Here is a 15,931-nt window from a genome sequence, read left to right on the forward strand (position 1 = left end):
GCACTGAGCTGATCTCCCTGTGCTGTGCAGCTGCTTCCCACTAGCTATCTATTTTACATTTGGTGTGTGTATATGTCATTGCTACTCTCTCACTTAGTCCCAGCTTACCCTTCCCCCTCCCCATGTCCTCAAGTCTATTCTCTACATCTGCGTCTTTATTCCTGTCCTGCCCCTAGGTTCATCAGAACCTTTTTTTTTTTTTTTTTACATTCCATATATATGTGTTAGCATACAGTATTTGTTTTTCTCTTTCTGACTTACTTCACTCTGTATGACAGACTCTAGGTCCACCCACCTCATTACTAATAACTCAATTTCGTTTCTTTTTATGGCTAAGTAATATTTCATTGTATATATGTGCCACATATTCTTTATCTATTCATCTGTCGATGGACACTTACGTTGCTTCCATGTCCTGGCTATTGTAAATAGAGCTGCAATGAACATTGGGGTGCATGTGTCTTTTTGAATTATGGTTTTCTCTGGGTATATGCCCAGTAGTGGGATTGCTGGGTCATACGGTAGTTCTATTTTTAGTATCTTAAGGAATTTCCATACTGTTCTCCATAGTGGCTGTATCAATTTACATTCCCACCAACAGTGCAAGAGTGTTCCCTTTTCTCCACACCCTCTCCAGTATATATGGTTTCTAGATTTTTTGATGATGGCCATTCTGACCTGTTTGAGGTGATACCTCATTGTAATTTTGATTTGCATTCCTCTAATGATTAGTGATGTTGTGCATCCTTTCATGTGTTTATTGGCAATCTGTATATCTTCTTTGGAGAAATGTCTATTTAGGTCTTTTGCCCATTTTTTTAACTGGATTGTTTGGTTTTTGATATTGAGCTGCATGAACTGCTTGTATATTTTGGAGATTAATCTTTTGTCAGTTCCTTCGTTTGCAAATATTTTCTCCCATTCTGAGGGTTGTCTTTTCATCTTGTTTATGGTTTCCTTTGCTATGCAAAAGCTTGTAAGTTTCATCAGGTGCCATTTGTTTATTTTTGTTTTTATTTCCATTTCTCTAGGATGTGGGTCAAAAAAGATCTTGCTGTGATTTATGTCATAGAGTGTTCTACCTGTTTTCCTCTAAGAGTTTGATAGTGTCTGGCCTTACATTTAAGTCTTTAATTCACTTTGAGTTTATTTTTGTGTATGGTGTTAGGGAGTGTTCTAATTTCATTCTTTTACATGTAGCTGTCCAGTTTTCCCAGCACCACTTATTGAAGAGGCTGTCTTTTCTCCATTGTATATTCTTGCATCCTTTATCAAAGATAAGGTGACCATATGTGTGTGGGTTTATCTCTGGGCTCTCTATCCTTTTCCATTGATCTATATTTCTCTTTTTGTGCCAGTACCATACTGTCTTGATTACTGTAGCTTTGTAGTATAGTCTGAAGTCAGGGAGCCTGATTCCTCCAGCTCCGTTTTTCTTTCTCAAGGTTGCTTTGGCTTTTCAGGGTCTTTTGTGTTTCCATACAAATTGTGAAAATTTTTGTTCTAGTTCTATGAAAAATGCCATTGGTAGTTTGATAGGGATTGCATTGAATCTGTAGATTGCTTTGGGTAGTATAGTCATTTTCACAATGTTGATTCTTCCAATCCAAGAACACAGTATATCTCTCCATCTGTTTGTATTGTCTTTAATTTCTTCCATCAGTGTCTTATAGTTTTCTGCATACAGGTCTTTTTTCTCCTTAGGTAAGTTTATTCCTAGGTATTTTATTCTTTTTGTTGCAGTGATAAATGGGAGTGTTTCCTTAATTTCTCTTTAAGATTTTTCATCATTAGTGTATAGAAATGTAAGAGATTTCTGTGCATTAATTTTGTATCCTGCTACTTTACCAAGTTCATTGATTAGCTCTAGTAGTTTTCTGGTAGCATCTTTAGGATTCTCTGTGTATAGTATCATGACATCTGCAAACAGTGACAGTTTTACTTCTTTTCTGATTTGGATTCCTTTTATTTCTTTTCCTTCTCTGATTGCCATGGCTAAAGCTTCCAAAACTATGTTGAATAATAGTGGTGAGAGTGGGAAACCTTGTCTTGTTCCTGATCTTAGAGGGAATGGTTTTACTTTTTCACCATTGAGAACGATGTTAGCTGTGGGTTTGTCATATATGGCCTTTATTATGTTGAGGTAAGTTCCCTCTATGCCTACTTTCTGGAGAGTTTTTATCATAAATAGGTTTTGAATTTTGTTGAAAGCTTTTTCTGCATCTATTAAGATTATCATATGGTTTTTATCCTTTAATTTGTTAATATGGTGTATCACATTGATTGATTTTCATATATTGAAGAATCCTTGCATTCCTGGGATAAACCCCACTTGATCATGGTATATGATCCTTTTAATATGCTGTTGGGTTCTGTTTGCTAGTATTTTGTTGAAGATTTTTGCGTCTATATTCATCAGTGATATTGGTCTGTAGTTTTCTTTTTTTGTGACATCTTTGTCTGGTTTTGGTATCAGGTTGATGGTGGCCTCGTAGAATGAGTTTGGGAGTGTTCCTCCCTCTGCTATATTCTGGAAGAGTTTGAGAAGGATAGGTGTTAGCTCTTCTCTAAATTTTGATAGAATTCACCTGTGAAGCCATCTGGTCCTGGGCTTTTGTTTGTTGGAAGATTCTTAATCAGAGTTTCAATTTCAGTGCTTGTGATTGGTCTGTTCATATTTTCTATTTCTTCCTGGTTCAGTCTTGGAAGGTTGTGCTTTTCTAAGAATTTGTCCATTTCTTCCAGGTTGTCCATTTTATTGGCACATTGTTGCTTGTAGTAATCTCTCATGATCCTTGTATTTCTGCAGTGGCAGTTGTTACTTCTCCTTTTTCATTTCTAATTCCGTTTATTTGAATCTTCTCCCTTTTTTTCTTTATGAGTCTGGCTAATGGTTTATCAGTTTTGTTTATCTTCTCTAAAGAAACAGCTTTTAGTTTTATTGATCTTTGCTATTGTTTCCTTCATTTATTTTTCATTTATTTCTGATTTGATCTTTATGATTTCTTTCCATCTGCTAACTTTGGGGTTTTTTGTTCTTCTTTCTCTAGTTGCTTTAGGTGTAGGGTTAGGTTGTTTGTTTGAGATGTTTCTTGTTTCTTGAGGTAGGGTTGTATTGCTATAAACTTCCCTCTTAGAACTGCTTTTGCTGCATCCTATTGGTTTTTAGTCGTCATGTTTTCATTGCCATTTGTTTCTAGGTATTTTTTGATTTCCTCTTTGATTTCTTCAGCAATTTCTTGGTTATTTAGTAGCATATTGCTTAGCCTCCATGTGTTTGTATTTTTTACACTTTTTTTCCTGTAATTGATATCTAGTCTCATAGCATTGTGGTCGGAAAAGATACTTGATATGATTTCAATTTTCTTAAATTTACCAAGGCTTAAATTTGTGACCCAAGATATGATCTATCCTGGAGAATATTCTGTGAGCGCTTGAGAAGAAAGTGTATTTTGTTGTTTTTGGATGGAATGTCCTATAAATATCAATTAAGTCCATCTTGTCTAATGTGTCATTTAAAGCTTGTGTTTCCTTATTTATTTTCATTTTGGGTGATCTGTCCATTGGTGAAAGTGGGGTGTTAAAGTCCCCTACTATTATTATGTTACTGTCCATTTCCCCTTTTATGGCTCTTAACATTTGCCTTATGTATTGAAGTGCTCCTATGTTGGGTGCATAAATATTTACAATTGTTATATCTTTTTCTTGGATTGATCCCTCGATCATTAGGTAGTGTCCTTCCTTGTCTCTTGTAATAGTCTTTGTTTTAAAGTCTATTTTGTCCGATATGAGAATTGCTACTCCAGCTTTCTTTTGATTTCCATTTGCATGGAATATCTTTTTCCATCCCCTGACTTTCAGTCTGTATGTGTCCCTGGGTCTGAAGTAGGTCTCTTGTAGACAGCATGTATATGAGTCTTATTTTTGTATCCATTCAGCCAGTCTATTTCTGTTGGTTGGAGAATATAATCCATTTACATTTAAAGTAATTATCGATATGTATGTTCCTATTACCATTTTCTTAATTGTTTTGGGTTTGTTTTTGTAGGTCTTTTCCTTCCCTTGTGTTTCCTGCCTAGAGAAGTTCCTTTAGCATTTGTTGTAAAGCTGGTTTGGTGGTGCAGAATTCTCTTAACTTTTGCTTGTGTGTAAAGATTTTAATTTCTCCATCAAATCTCAATGAGATCCTTGCTGGGTAGAGTAATCTTGGTTGTAGGTTTTTCCCTTTCATCACTTTAAATATGTCCTGCCACTCCCTTCTGGCTTGCAGAGTTTCTGCTGAAAGATCAGCTGTTAACCTTATGGGGATTCCCTTGTATTTATTTGTTGCTTTTCTCTCTGTGCTTTTAATATGTTTTCTTTGTATTTAATTTTTGATAGTTTGATTAATATGTGTCTTGGCATGTTTCTCCTTGAATTTATCCTGTATGGGACTCTCTGCACTTCCTGGACTTCATTGACTATTTCCTTTCCCATGTTAGGGAAGTTTTCAACTATGATCTCTTCACTTATTTTCTCAGACCCTTTCTTTTTCTCTTCTTCTCCTGCAACCCCTATAATTCGAATGTTGGTGTGTTTAATGTTGCCCCAGAGGTCTCTGAGACTGTCCTCCATACTTTTCATTCTTTTTTCTTTGCTCTGCTCTGAAGTAGTTATTTCCACTATTTTATCTTCCAGGTCACTCATCCGTTCTTCTGCCTCACTTATTCTGCTATTGATTGCTTCTAGAGTATTTTTAATTTCATTTATTTTGTTGTTCATCATTATTTTTTTGCTCTTTAGTTCTTCTGGGTCCTTGTTAAACATTTCTTATATTTTCTCCATTCTATTTCCAAGATTTTGGGTCATCTTTACTATCATTACTCTGAATTCTTTTTCAGGTGGACTGCCTATTTCCTCTTAATTTGTTTGGTTTGGTTAGTTTTTACCTTGCTCCTTCATCTGCTGCCGATTTCTCTGTCTTCTCATTTTGTTTACTCTGTTTGGGGTCTCCTTTTCGCAGGCTGCAAGTTTGTAATTCCCGTTGTTTTTGGTGTCTGCCCCAAGTGGGTGAGGTTGGTTCAGTGGCTTGTGTAGGCTTCCTGGTGGAGGGGATTGGTGCCTGTGTTCTAGTGGGTGGGGCTGGATCTTGTCTTTCTGGTGGGCAGGGCTTTTCCAGTGGTGCGTTTTGGGGTGTCTGTGAACTTAGTATGATTTTAGGCAGCCTCTCTGTTAATGGGTGGGTTTGTGTTCCTGTCTTGCTAGTTGTTTGGCATGAGGCATCCAGCACTGGAGCTTGCTGGCCGTTGGGTGGAGCTGGGTCTTAACGTTAAGATGGAGATCTCTGGGAGAGCTCTCACCGATTGATTTTACATGGGGCCAGGAGGTCTCTGGTGGCCCAATGTCCTGATCTCAGCTATCCCACCTCGGAGGCTCAGGTCTGACACCCGCCTGGAGCACCAAGACCCTGTCAGCCACACAGCCATGTACGTGGGGATCTTCTTGCCTTTTGGGAAGTCTGAGGTCTTCTGCCAGCATTCAGTAGGGGTTCTATAGGAGTTGTTCCACATGTAGATGTATTTTTGATGTATTTGTGGGGAAGAAGATGAATCTCTACATGTTACTCCTCCACCATCTTGAAGGTCACCCTGCAGTAGGAGACTCCACTGAAGACGCCAAGCTCCTCAAGAGCTAGAGGTGCAGAGGCATATTTTTCAGAGGGTTTGCAGCTTGCTTTTTTTTTTTCTTTTCCTTTGTGCTTTGTCTAGTTTCACTTGTTCACAGGGTGCTTCATGCAGAGGCATGAAGAACAGAGTGCCTAGTGAGAAATGGCTGCACTGACACCTCAGCTTGGTGGACCAGGCCATGTTAGTGTAAATATCTGGATAGGCATCTATCATCTTATCTAGAATTGAGTATATTAGGACAAATATCTTGATAGGAAAGGAAATGTTCATTTACTGTGATTTAATGTGTCAAGATACATGACTTAACATCTAGGTTGAATCAAAGTTTAGTAACATCCTGTGATAATTTGTCTTATTTTACTGTGGATTAGGTTTATACTTTAGTTCAAATAATGACCTTGAGTAGCTCACTCATTAAAACACCAAAAAACCTAAATGATGAATGTAGATTTTTTTTCTCTGTCACCAGTATTATATAACCGTGGCTGCATTGTATCATCAGAGTTTTAAAAGTCAACTTTGAGAAAACTACAGTATTCTCACCTCCTTGTGCAACCAGCACAGAGCAAATCCTCAAGGCTGTTTTCCGCTTCTCTTTTCTTTCTTCTGTCACCACAACCCCTCAACATTGCATCTCAGAGGCTAAGAGGCTCAGCCCTAAGAAGCTATGTATGGTCAAAGACATTAGAAAATAACTCACATTTTTAAAACATCTTAGCTATTATATCACTTATTAGGAAGATGTATGCATCATACCCTTTTGTGACTTTTTTCCCTTCTGTTAACCACTCCATCACTTTGTCTGTACTCCTGAAAGTGTAAACATACTCTCATGACCGTTAAAAGCAACAAAATTAGTCATGGAGCTTACAAATCAACCATGTCAATGATATTTCAAAATTCTTATTAAATTAATGTCAGCTTTATTAGCCCTCCACCTTGAACACCTCATTTCCTTTGCTTCACCAGAAGGACAAATATTGTTAAAGGTATATGTCAAAATAAGAGCAATAAAATTTAGTAATGATTAGAGAGTGCATAGAAAATCACTAAAACATTTTACACTTACCTTCAAGAATGGAAAGTTTTTCTTTTACTTTCTCTTTGTTTCTGAACTACAGTTTCAAGAATGGGAAACCTTGTACCTGATATATGTGTTATGTAAGGCTGATGACGATAATGCCACTCACATGCTCTTATAAATCTTAAGCAGAACTCTCTAACTCAAGATATGGAGCCTAACCATCAAACAAATCTTCCAATTTAGGAGTCAATCATTTTGATAAAACAACCAAATTTGGTGATGTTAAAAGAATGTTACAATAACAAGGGGAAAATGTGACAAAACAGTAGGGCACACTATATTCTAACTAGTCTCACTGGGGAATTAATGTGCTCTAATGTTTGATCACAATCTAGTTGTTAAGTGAAATGATTGTGTGACAAATGAGCATAACACAAGTGTCACAAGGACTGTCTAGATAGTGAGGGGGTGTTCATGCCTAAAAAGGACAACATTCTATGTTAATAGTGCCCTGGTAGGAAGAAGTACTTTTAATAATGTTTATTATATTTTGATTAGGAAAGTAATATTTTCCTGTGTATGTCTACATAGTTGAGATTATACTACATATAGAATTATACACGTATTATATGTGTGTATGTATATAGAAATTTTTTTGTCCTGCTTTTTCATCTAGCATTATGTTACATTATATTTTCTTAAGAAAGTGTTTTGAAAGTGTAATTAAGGGATCCTTATTCTGCTACACACCCGAAGTCAAAAGGACGGAAAAAAAATAGTGAAAAATGGGCAGCCAGCTGAATGTGCCACAGTGCTAAAGCAGAACTTTCATTTATTTAAAAAAAGGTCTTTTAAAACCTTATCATTATTATTGATCACTTGAGCTCTTCACAAGGCATATATAAATAAGGTTGTGGCATGTAGGTGCATTACTCTTTATGTTGCAGATAACAGAAAACCCAACTCAAGCTGCTTTAAACAGTGCTTAAGGAGCTGAAATCCAGAGACAGTTCTGACTTGAGGCGAGGCTGAATTTAGCAGCTTCATGGATTTTACCCGTGAGGCAACTTGTCTCCGTCTCCACACTTTACCTTCCTTGCTGTTGCTTTTATTCTCTAGCTCCATGTCTTTGCCCCTAGTGGCCCCATCTGCAGCAACTGCACAGCTGACATCTTAATATCATGCCAGCTGAGAAAAGAAAGACTCCGACAGTCAAATACAGATTTTGGTTCAGGATATTTCTGGTCCAGGTTGGATCACATGCCTAACTCTGAACCAATCACAAGGGCCACAGGGAAGAGATACTGATAAGCCAAACAAGGTCCAGTCCAGGGCTGAAAATAGGGTAAGTCCCACCTACCAAACTTTTGGCTAAGAATAGAGAAAGATAGGATGGGAATGAATATTGCCAGAAAAAATAAAATAAAATCATAAAATATGTACTCTTTACCAGCCTATTATTGTTCCACTGTTGTTGGCTCAGATCACACCTTCCTTGATCCATAGTCTTTACAAATAAAATAAGAAATGTGAAAAAATAGTTGATAATTCATAAGTGAACAGCTAAGATAACTAAAAGTATTTGGATTCCTTACCCAAGGAAAGGAAATTTTAAATCTGATCCAAAAGACTCCATAAGAATAGTTGTAAAAAAAAAAAATTATGATATACTTATCACTTCACCATGGCTTAGCATGGCAGAATTACCCTGGCCTCTTACCCAAACTTTCTGTCACACATGAGAATAACAACTACAACAAGGGCTAACTTATATTGGCCACTTATTATGTGCCAGACAGTGTGCTAAGAGCTTTGTATTCATGCTTTCATTTAGGTTTCACAACTCCATTGGGTGGTAACTATTACTATCCTCCTTTTAAAGATGAGGAAATGAAGTTGACTTTCTTCTTCTCCAAGGTCACAGCCTGTAAGTAGTGCAGAATTCTTTCTACATGTCCAAATGATAAGCAACAAAAAGATCCTACTGAGCCAGTTGAAGACTCTGAGATGAGGTGTTTTTTTTTTTTTTTAAAGAAGATTCTCACTTTTCTTAAGGACATATTCTTGTACTCTTCGAGGATAGCTGCCAAGTCTTATGCTCTTTGAATGCCCCTTCCAGCTATTTCAGGGCTATGACCAGAATTGGTACTTACGGACTATGTTAGTGGATGGATTAATCTGACCAAAGAGAGTCTTAAACTATTGTTCAAGTCTATCTATCTAATTTATAATAGGCACATTGACCCAAGTGAATTTTAAAGTTTCTTTTACATGCTAAATCTATAAGTATATATTCTATCTTTACAATTAAGCCCCTCTGTATCAGTCAAGTGTTCTGTAGCAAACCACCCCAGTACTTAAGTCATAGAAAGATACGCATTGATTCTTAGTCACATATCTGTGGGTCAGCTGGAGTGTCTTTGCTTCAGACTAGACCAGAATTGCTCTCATTCACTGGTCTCATTCAGAGGCCCAGGCTGAAGCAGTGGCTACTTGGGTATATTCTTTTCTTGATGGAGACAGAAGAGAAAGTGGGAAAATCTTAGTATGGATGCACATGTCAAACCTTTGCTCATATTTCTAACATCCCACTGGCCAAGGCAGTCACATGGCTAAGATCAACATCAACGGGAGAGGGAAATAAACTTCTCTCTTGGAGATGTTGAAGGGGGAGAGACTAAGTATTATCTGAGCAATAATCTACTCTACCAGAACTCCTCAAGTAAAGAATGAGGAGAATAACATGAATTAAGCACATACTCATTTATCCATCAATTTAGAAAAGCTTATGGAATAGGTACAATGTAGTAATTTTTGAGCTAGATGCTGGGACTTCAGTAATGAACAATAGTCTAGTGGCAAAACAAATGCTATTTCTTTGTGACTCCTAATAGCAGCCCCATTGGCAGATATACTCGTCCCCATTTGATAGCTGAAGAAACTAAGGCATCAGGAGATCAAATAAGTTGGTCAAAGACACACGGATAACAAGTGCCAAAGTGCCAAAGGTAGCATGTAGAAACTGAGTACAAAGCCTGTATTTTTTCAACCTCATCAGTGTTGTTTGCCAATAAGAGAGAAGCTCTCAGATTGCTTTAGAAATGAATAACAAAAAACAGACTGCTTGTGAGTTAGGGTTCCATCAGACAGGCAAAGCCAGTATGAGTGACAGAGAACAGGGAATTCACTACTGTAGGCATTAGCCTTATGCAATCATGGATGTCTGCTGCCTCTAAATCTGGTGCTAAGCCTGAGCGTCAGCAGTCAGGAAGAGAAGATGGACATGAAGTAGGGCAACCAAGGACAAACTGCAGCCTGAGAGGAAAAACTGAAAGTTCACCTAATCAGCACTGCCTCCAGTCCCAGTGATTTGGGCAACTTGTGAGATAAGCCGGCATCCTCTGCTACAGAGCTGTATGTGCCCCCGGCCCAGGGTTCTCAGAAGCTGAAGGAGTTCGATGGCAGCTGGAGGTGCTGTGGGCCCAGGAGGTGCTCCTTGCCAACAGCAGGTCTGCGACAATACGCACAAAGTTCAACAGCACCTGCCTTGCAGCAATCCTCTGAGCCTAGAAGTGGCTGCCCTTTGGTGCCAAATCCCGCGCAAATTTCTATTGTGGCCACCTCCAACCTGAAACCACATGGGAAGAGAATGTGGGGAAATTGACAGGGGAAAAGCCATCATACCACATTAGGAGTTTTACTGTGAATCAACTGAAAGTTGTACTTAAAATAGGAGAGTACGAAATAAAATGATTTGCTAGAACTTTCAAGTGTTCTAGGGCAGAAAACACTGAGAGATGTCAGAGGGTCCAGTCCAGAATCTACTTCCCATGTGGTAACAAATCATGAGTTTATGTATTTAACCCTGACATTTCATACTTAAACAGCCATAACACTTAGTTTTTTTCATCATAATGTCACTCTGATGTATACTATTTTGGTTGCAAGAACTCAAACTAGCTTAAGAAAAAAAGAGGGGATTTATTGGCTCGTATACCTGGAAATTTAAGGATGGCTCTCACTTCAGGCATAGCTAGGTTCAGGGATGCAAATAGTATCATTAGGGTTTATTCACCATCTCTCAACTATGCTAGTCTCTGCTTCTCTTTGTGTGTAAGGGTCATGTTTTCCTACCCTAAGCAGGCTATCTCCACCTGTCAGAAGACATAACTGCCAGTATCTCCCAAGTGTGCATCCTTACATCTTGAGATGCAAAATATAAATAAGCCATTTCTCTCCTCCTCCCACCCCCACGCACACACACACATTGAACGGTTCCAAATTGCCTTGTCCAGATCATTTGCCCACCACTTGCATCAAACACTGTAAGACAGAAGGATGAGATACTATGATTGAACAGGCTTGGGTCTCCTGCCCGCTCCCACAGCAGAAGCTGGCAGGACACTGGGGCTGTCATTTCCACTGAAATCCCTAGAATGAAAGAGGAGCCACTCCTGAAGTAATCCAGGGGTCATGGCCAGATTAAAATGATGTCTAATGCAAATGTACTTTAAATCAAAGAACTGTAAGGTCTTTGTTAATTGAGAGAGGGAAGGTGTTGAAGTTTATGGTATTATGCTTTTCCCTTTTCTAGAAAGCATGACAGTGACATAAAAAAGCACCTTTATTAGTTCTCTGATAACAGATGAACTGTAGGAAAAAAAGCACCTATTGGCAGTAGAACCAAACGCAGTTTTCTATAGATAGCACTGGCCTGCTGCTATCTCAATGTAAAATACATTCAAAAAATCACCACCAGATGAACTTTATGGCCAGCTTTAGCTTTGAGGGAAGTGAAAGAAATCTAATGTCCAGCAGCTATCCTGGAATGTTTTGCCTTTGCTTGGAATTTTTTTAATTAACAAATAATGATGCATGCTGCTGTTACCCATTGGTAATGCACAACTCATTTTTTTTAATACAAGAAAAAAAGAATCCATAAAAATGGAAAGGCTTCCTAATAATGAAGAATGACCTCTAATTGTAATGGATTTTACTTTGAGGTAAATTGGTAAAAGCTAATTTTTATAGTTTGGCTTAAAATTATCATTTTTCTTAGTGGCTTTGTTTCTGGACAGAATGTTAATCCTTAAGTAATAGCACTGAAATTTGTTCACAACTAAAAGTACCAGAGAATTTCTTCATTCCCTCATTTCTTCACTCTGATTTCGAGCCCACTGTATTGTCATGCACTAAGCTTAGCACTAGGGATACCAAAAAGAATAAGATACGTCCTTGTCTTCAAGAAGCTCAGAGTGGAGGAGAGGAAAGCTCAAGAAACACAGACAGTGCTACGAACCACTGGTATCCAGACAGCTGTGACAGCACAGAGGAACAAACACTTCATTTTGCCTGGGGTGTCAGAGAAAGCCTTTTAGATGAAGATCATGATAGAGAAACAATAATTTTCTAATCAGAGACCCTAGAAAATGGTGTTCCAGGAAGAAAGACAGCACCCACTGTTATAGGACATTGTGGATTAACTATATCACAGTGGAAGGGATATCCAGGCAGCTGACAGGGAGTGAGAACAGACAGAATGGGATGGACATAATATGTCATGTCAAGGAGTTTGGAAAGATAACTCTGGAAGCAGGGAGAAGAGATAATGACAAAGGAGAGAGACTGATTCCACAGAGACCTTATGGAGGTTACAGAGAAGCCTGACACGGGGCTAAACTAGACACCCTGTAACGTTCAAATGGAAACGAGTAGTAATGGATTGAATGAAGGAGCTAAGGAGGAGGGAGGAATCGGAATTCCTTTCACGTATCCAGTTTAGGAGACTAGCTGGATGGAGATACCATTAAAGATACTACAGGAAATAGACAGAACAGATGTGAGGGTAGAGAGGACAGGGACGATTAAGAGAGAGAACAGAACTGTGATCACCTATGCTATGAGACATTAATTTGTGTTTTAGTACAATAGCTACATAAAATAATCTATTTTACCCATAATATATTCTTTAGTATATTTTAATGTCCCACTTAAACATATTCATCATGTCAATACACCTTATTAAATAACAGTATGGACCAAGTCATCTGTTTCTCCCAATACTATATGAGGGGTATAATGTTTTGAGTAGCAGTAATCTCATGTATGTTTAGTATTCTGTCTTCATGAGTATATTACAGATGCTTTTGGGAAAAAATACTGTCTCCATGTGACTACACAATACTTTGAGACAAAAAAAAAAAAAAAAAATGTTTCTGACCACAGCTAGTGATCTTTTTATAAAAGCCAAGAGCTGATAGAGTTCGTATTTCCTAACCTTCACTTTTGATGTGGAGATATTTTCATCTATTGGAATATAACAGTATTAAACCTTTTCAAATGATGTCTTTTGGTTTAACTTGAAAAACTTGAGAACTACAGATTCTTATGGATTAGGGGTAAACTATTCACCAGAAACAATAATAGTAACGAGTTGTTGAATACACATAGCATTTTTCAATGATATTCTAAGAAACTTGCTTACTACTATATTACAAAACTTTCACAGTGATCTTAGATAGGCATTAAAATGAATTACAAGAAAGGGAGCTGAGTTTTTTCACATCAAATATTCGGGTGGAGGAAGGTTGGTTGTCTAGTCTTATTTCACACTGAGTCTTTTTCATTTACTTTTCTTAATGCATTCAAAAGTTGTTAAAGTTTCTTATATAAAAATATGATTGATTGTTAGTGACAGTAATTGCATTTTAGCAAAAGTGACCATTATAGTAATTTTCTTCAAGGAAGAGAAATCTAACTAACTAAAGTAGCTAGTTACTTCCTAACACATTAACTTTGAATTTTTTTAACATAAAAATACTTGATAAGGGAAGTACAAATTGAAGAACATAAAATGGCATGCAATATTTATAAAACTACTTCCATTAGGTGATTCTCAATTTTATGTAGCTGTTAATCACAAATTAAGTGAAACAAAATATAGGAAAAAGCTAAAATTTCTATACTAGTGGGCCAATTAAACTAAGTCCTCATTTAAAGCCTTTTAAAAATGACTCTCAAATAGCTCTTATTTTCATTTCTAAACTATAGAAGGTAATGATTTTTTTGAAACCAAGAAGATTTATTCATATCATGCCCTTAGAAGATTGAATCAAATGATACATGAAGATAATATGATTACAAAGAAAAAAGAAAAAACAATTAAACATGTGCATAGACAAGGTAATGCTGTATATAGTACACGTTAAATCACAAATGAAACAGCATTAGCATTTAATTTCATGTATTCCGCTGCACACCTGAATACTAATTAGCAACTAAAATAGGAAATGTGTGATACTGCATGTATTGATAAAATCTCAGTTCCATATTCTTCAGACACCAGCAATTTAACATGCATTGCATACTGGGAAAAGCTACTTTATCATCTTCACGGTTTCCTTTCTAAAATTCTTTTTCATTATTTTTGAGAGCAATATACTAATTTCAAAATCAATCAAAGGTGACTGAAATGTTGGCTAAATCTGGAATTGCATTTTCTAATATTTATTGTTAACAATGTATAGACAGTAACTGCAGAGTATAAAGCAAGAAGCCTCATATTCAGTATGCAAATAGATGAACAGTAATTCAAGGTAACCTAAGTCAACTGAGTTAACTCAAATTTTTCATTTTTAGGGGCCACAGAGGACACTGGTGCTTTGTTTCTGCCCCTCCTTAGCCCTGTTTTTGAAATGGCCCCTGCAAAAGAAAGATTTATTTTGAAGGCTGAGACAGAGGAAAAGGAGTTTCAGCTTCATGATATTTCCCTGGCTGCCTCTATTCATCTCTCTCCATCTCCATTCCTTTGCTAGCCTCTGTATTTAAATTGGCACTTGCACTACCATTTGATTTACTTTTCAGTTATTCTTAAGGAAGAGAATTTTATTCACAAAGCCATATTTCTTTGAGTTAATACTTTCCTTTATTTTTCCACTATTCCCCATAGATTACAGATCCTCTCCCATTTGTTTGTACCATTTTGTTCGTCAACTGCATCTATAATACAAGTTAGTTCTTATTATGTACGGCACAGAATGCAGTTGGGGAAATTGCAGGGGTGTGTTTGTGTGTGTGTGTGTGTGAGTGCACGTGTCTATTTGCTTTTGAGTTGTATTCTAAAATAAGGATTCAGTATAAAATTGATGACAGTAGTCTTTCATCAAAGTCCTATTTCCTTAAAGCCTGCCTCGTGTCTCATTTATTAACAGAACACAAAGGTAAAAGGTAATTACAAAATAATTACACTAGTGGACATAAAAATAAGATGCTCCAAAGAGAAGGACCTAATAAATATCTGCTAAGAAAGTTCCAGGGACTGTATCAGTTAGGATGCTTCTAGTTACAAACAACAGAAAAACCAACTCAAACATGCAGAAACAATAAAGCAAATTTATTGGCCCAAATAACTAATAGTTCAAAGGATGGGAGAGATTCAGGTGCAAATGACCAGAGTTCCAAATGATTTGGCTGCAGTTGTGTAGTTCTTCCTTCTTTGATTGTTGGCTCTGTCCTTAGGGTAGCTTCTTTCCAGGTTGTAAAATTTCAGCTCACAGCAACCAGGGTTCTTTCCCATTCACATCTCCCGAGAAAGGGCATGTTCTCCCCCAGCCAAAGAATAAAAGTCCTGAGCTTCATTTTGATTGGACCAATTTGGGCCACTCTTGAATCACCTGTAGTGGCAAGAAGGAAAGACCAACCAAGGCATATGCCTGGCACACACTGATACAACTCCATAGGTTTTTAAAATATTGAAGTGCTTCTAAACCAGGTGATAAGTAGCCAATGCTCTAAGTCTCCCAGATGTTCCTCACTGCATCAGCCTGAATCCCTCTGATCCCTCTTTATCCAGCAAGTAAAAAGTTAACATCTGCAAAGCAGGGATCCATTTGGACCCTGCTCCAGCAATGCAGCAGGCATCTCTTCTGTTTGGATGGATCATGCCTTGATTGTTAAACATGAATATATTCCCATCCTGCAACTGGGGGTAGGATCAGTTCCATTGTATTAGTTTCCTAGGGCTGCCATAACAAAGTACCAGAAACTGGGTGACTTAAGACAACAAAAATTTATTCTCTTATCATCCTGAAGGCTGGAAGTCCAAAATCAAGGTGTTTGCTGAGCCATGCTCTCTCCAAAGACTCTTAAGAAAGAATCCCTCCTTGCTTCTTCTAGCTTCTGGTGGTTGCTGGCAGTCCTTGGTGTTCCTTGGTTTGTGGCAGCATAACTCCAATCTCTGCCT

The 15,931-nt window shown here is 37.5% G+C and overlaps 1 pseudogene across 1 annotated transcript in view; it reads left to right on the top strand.

Moving 5' to 3' along the window:
- Positions 1–15,931, top strand: part of LOC309662409 (large ribosomal subunit protein uL24 pseudogene) — a 38,657-nt pseudogene continuing 22,726 nt past the window's right edge. The window contains exon 1 of the transcript in view: positions 1–15,931. This exon is cut by the window's right edge and continues 22,726 nt beyond it. The product of the transcript in view is annotated as a large ribosomal subunit protein uL24 pseudogene (transcript).

The sequence above is a fragment of the Balaenoptera physalus genome, assembly GCF_965194825.1.
Source record: "Balaenoptera physalus genome assembly, chromosome: 6".
NCBI classification, from domain to species: Eukaryota; Metazoa; Chordata; class Mammalia; order Artiodactyla; family Balaenopteridae; genus Balaenoptera; species Balaenoptera physalus.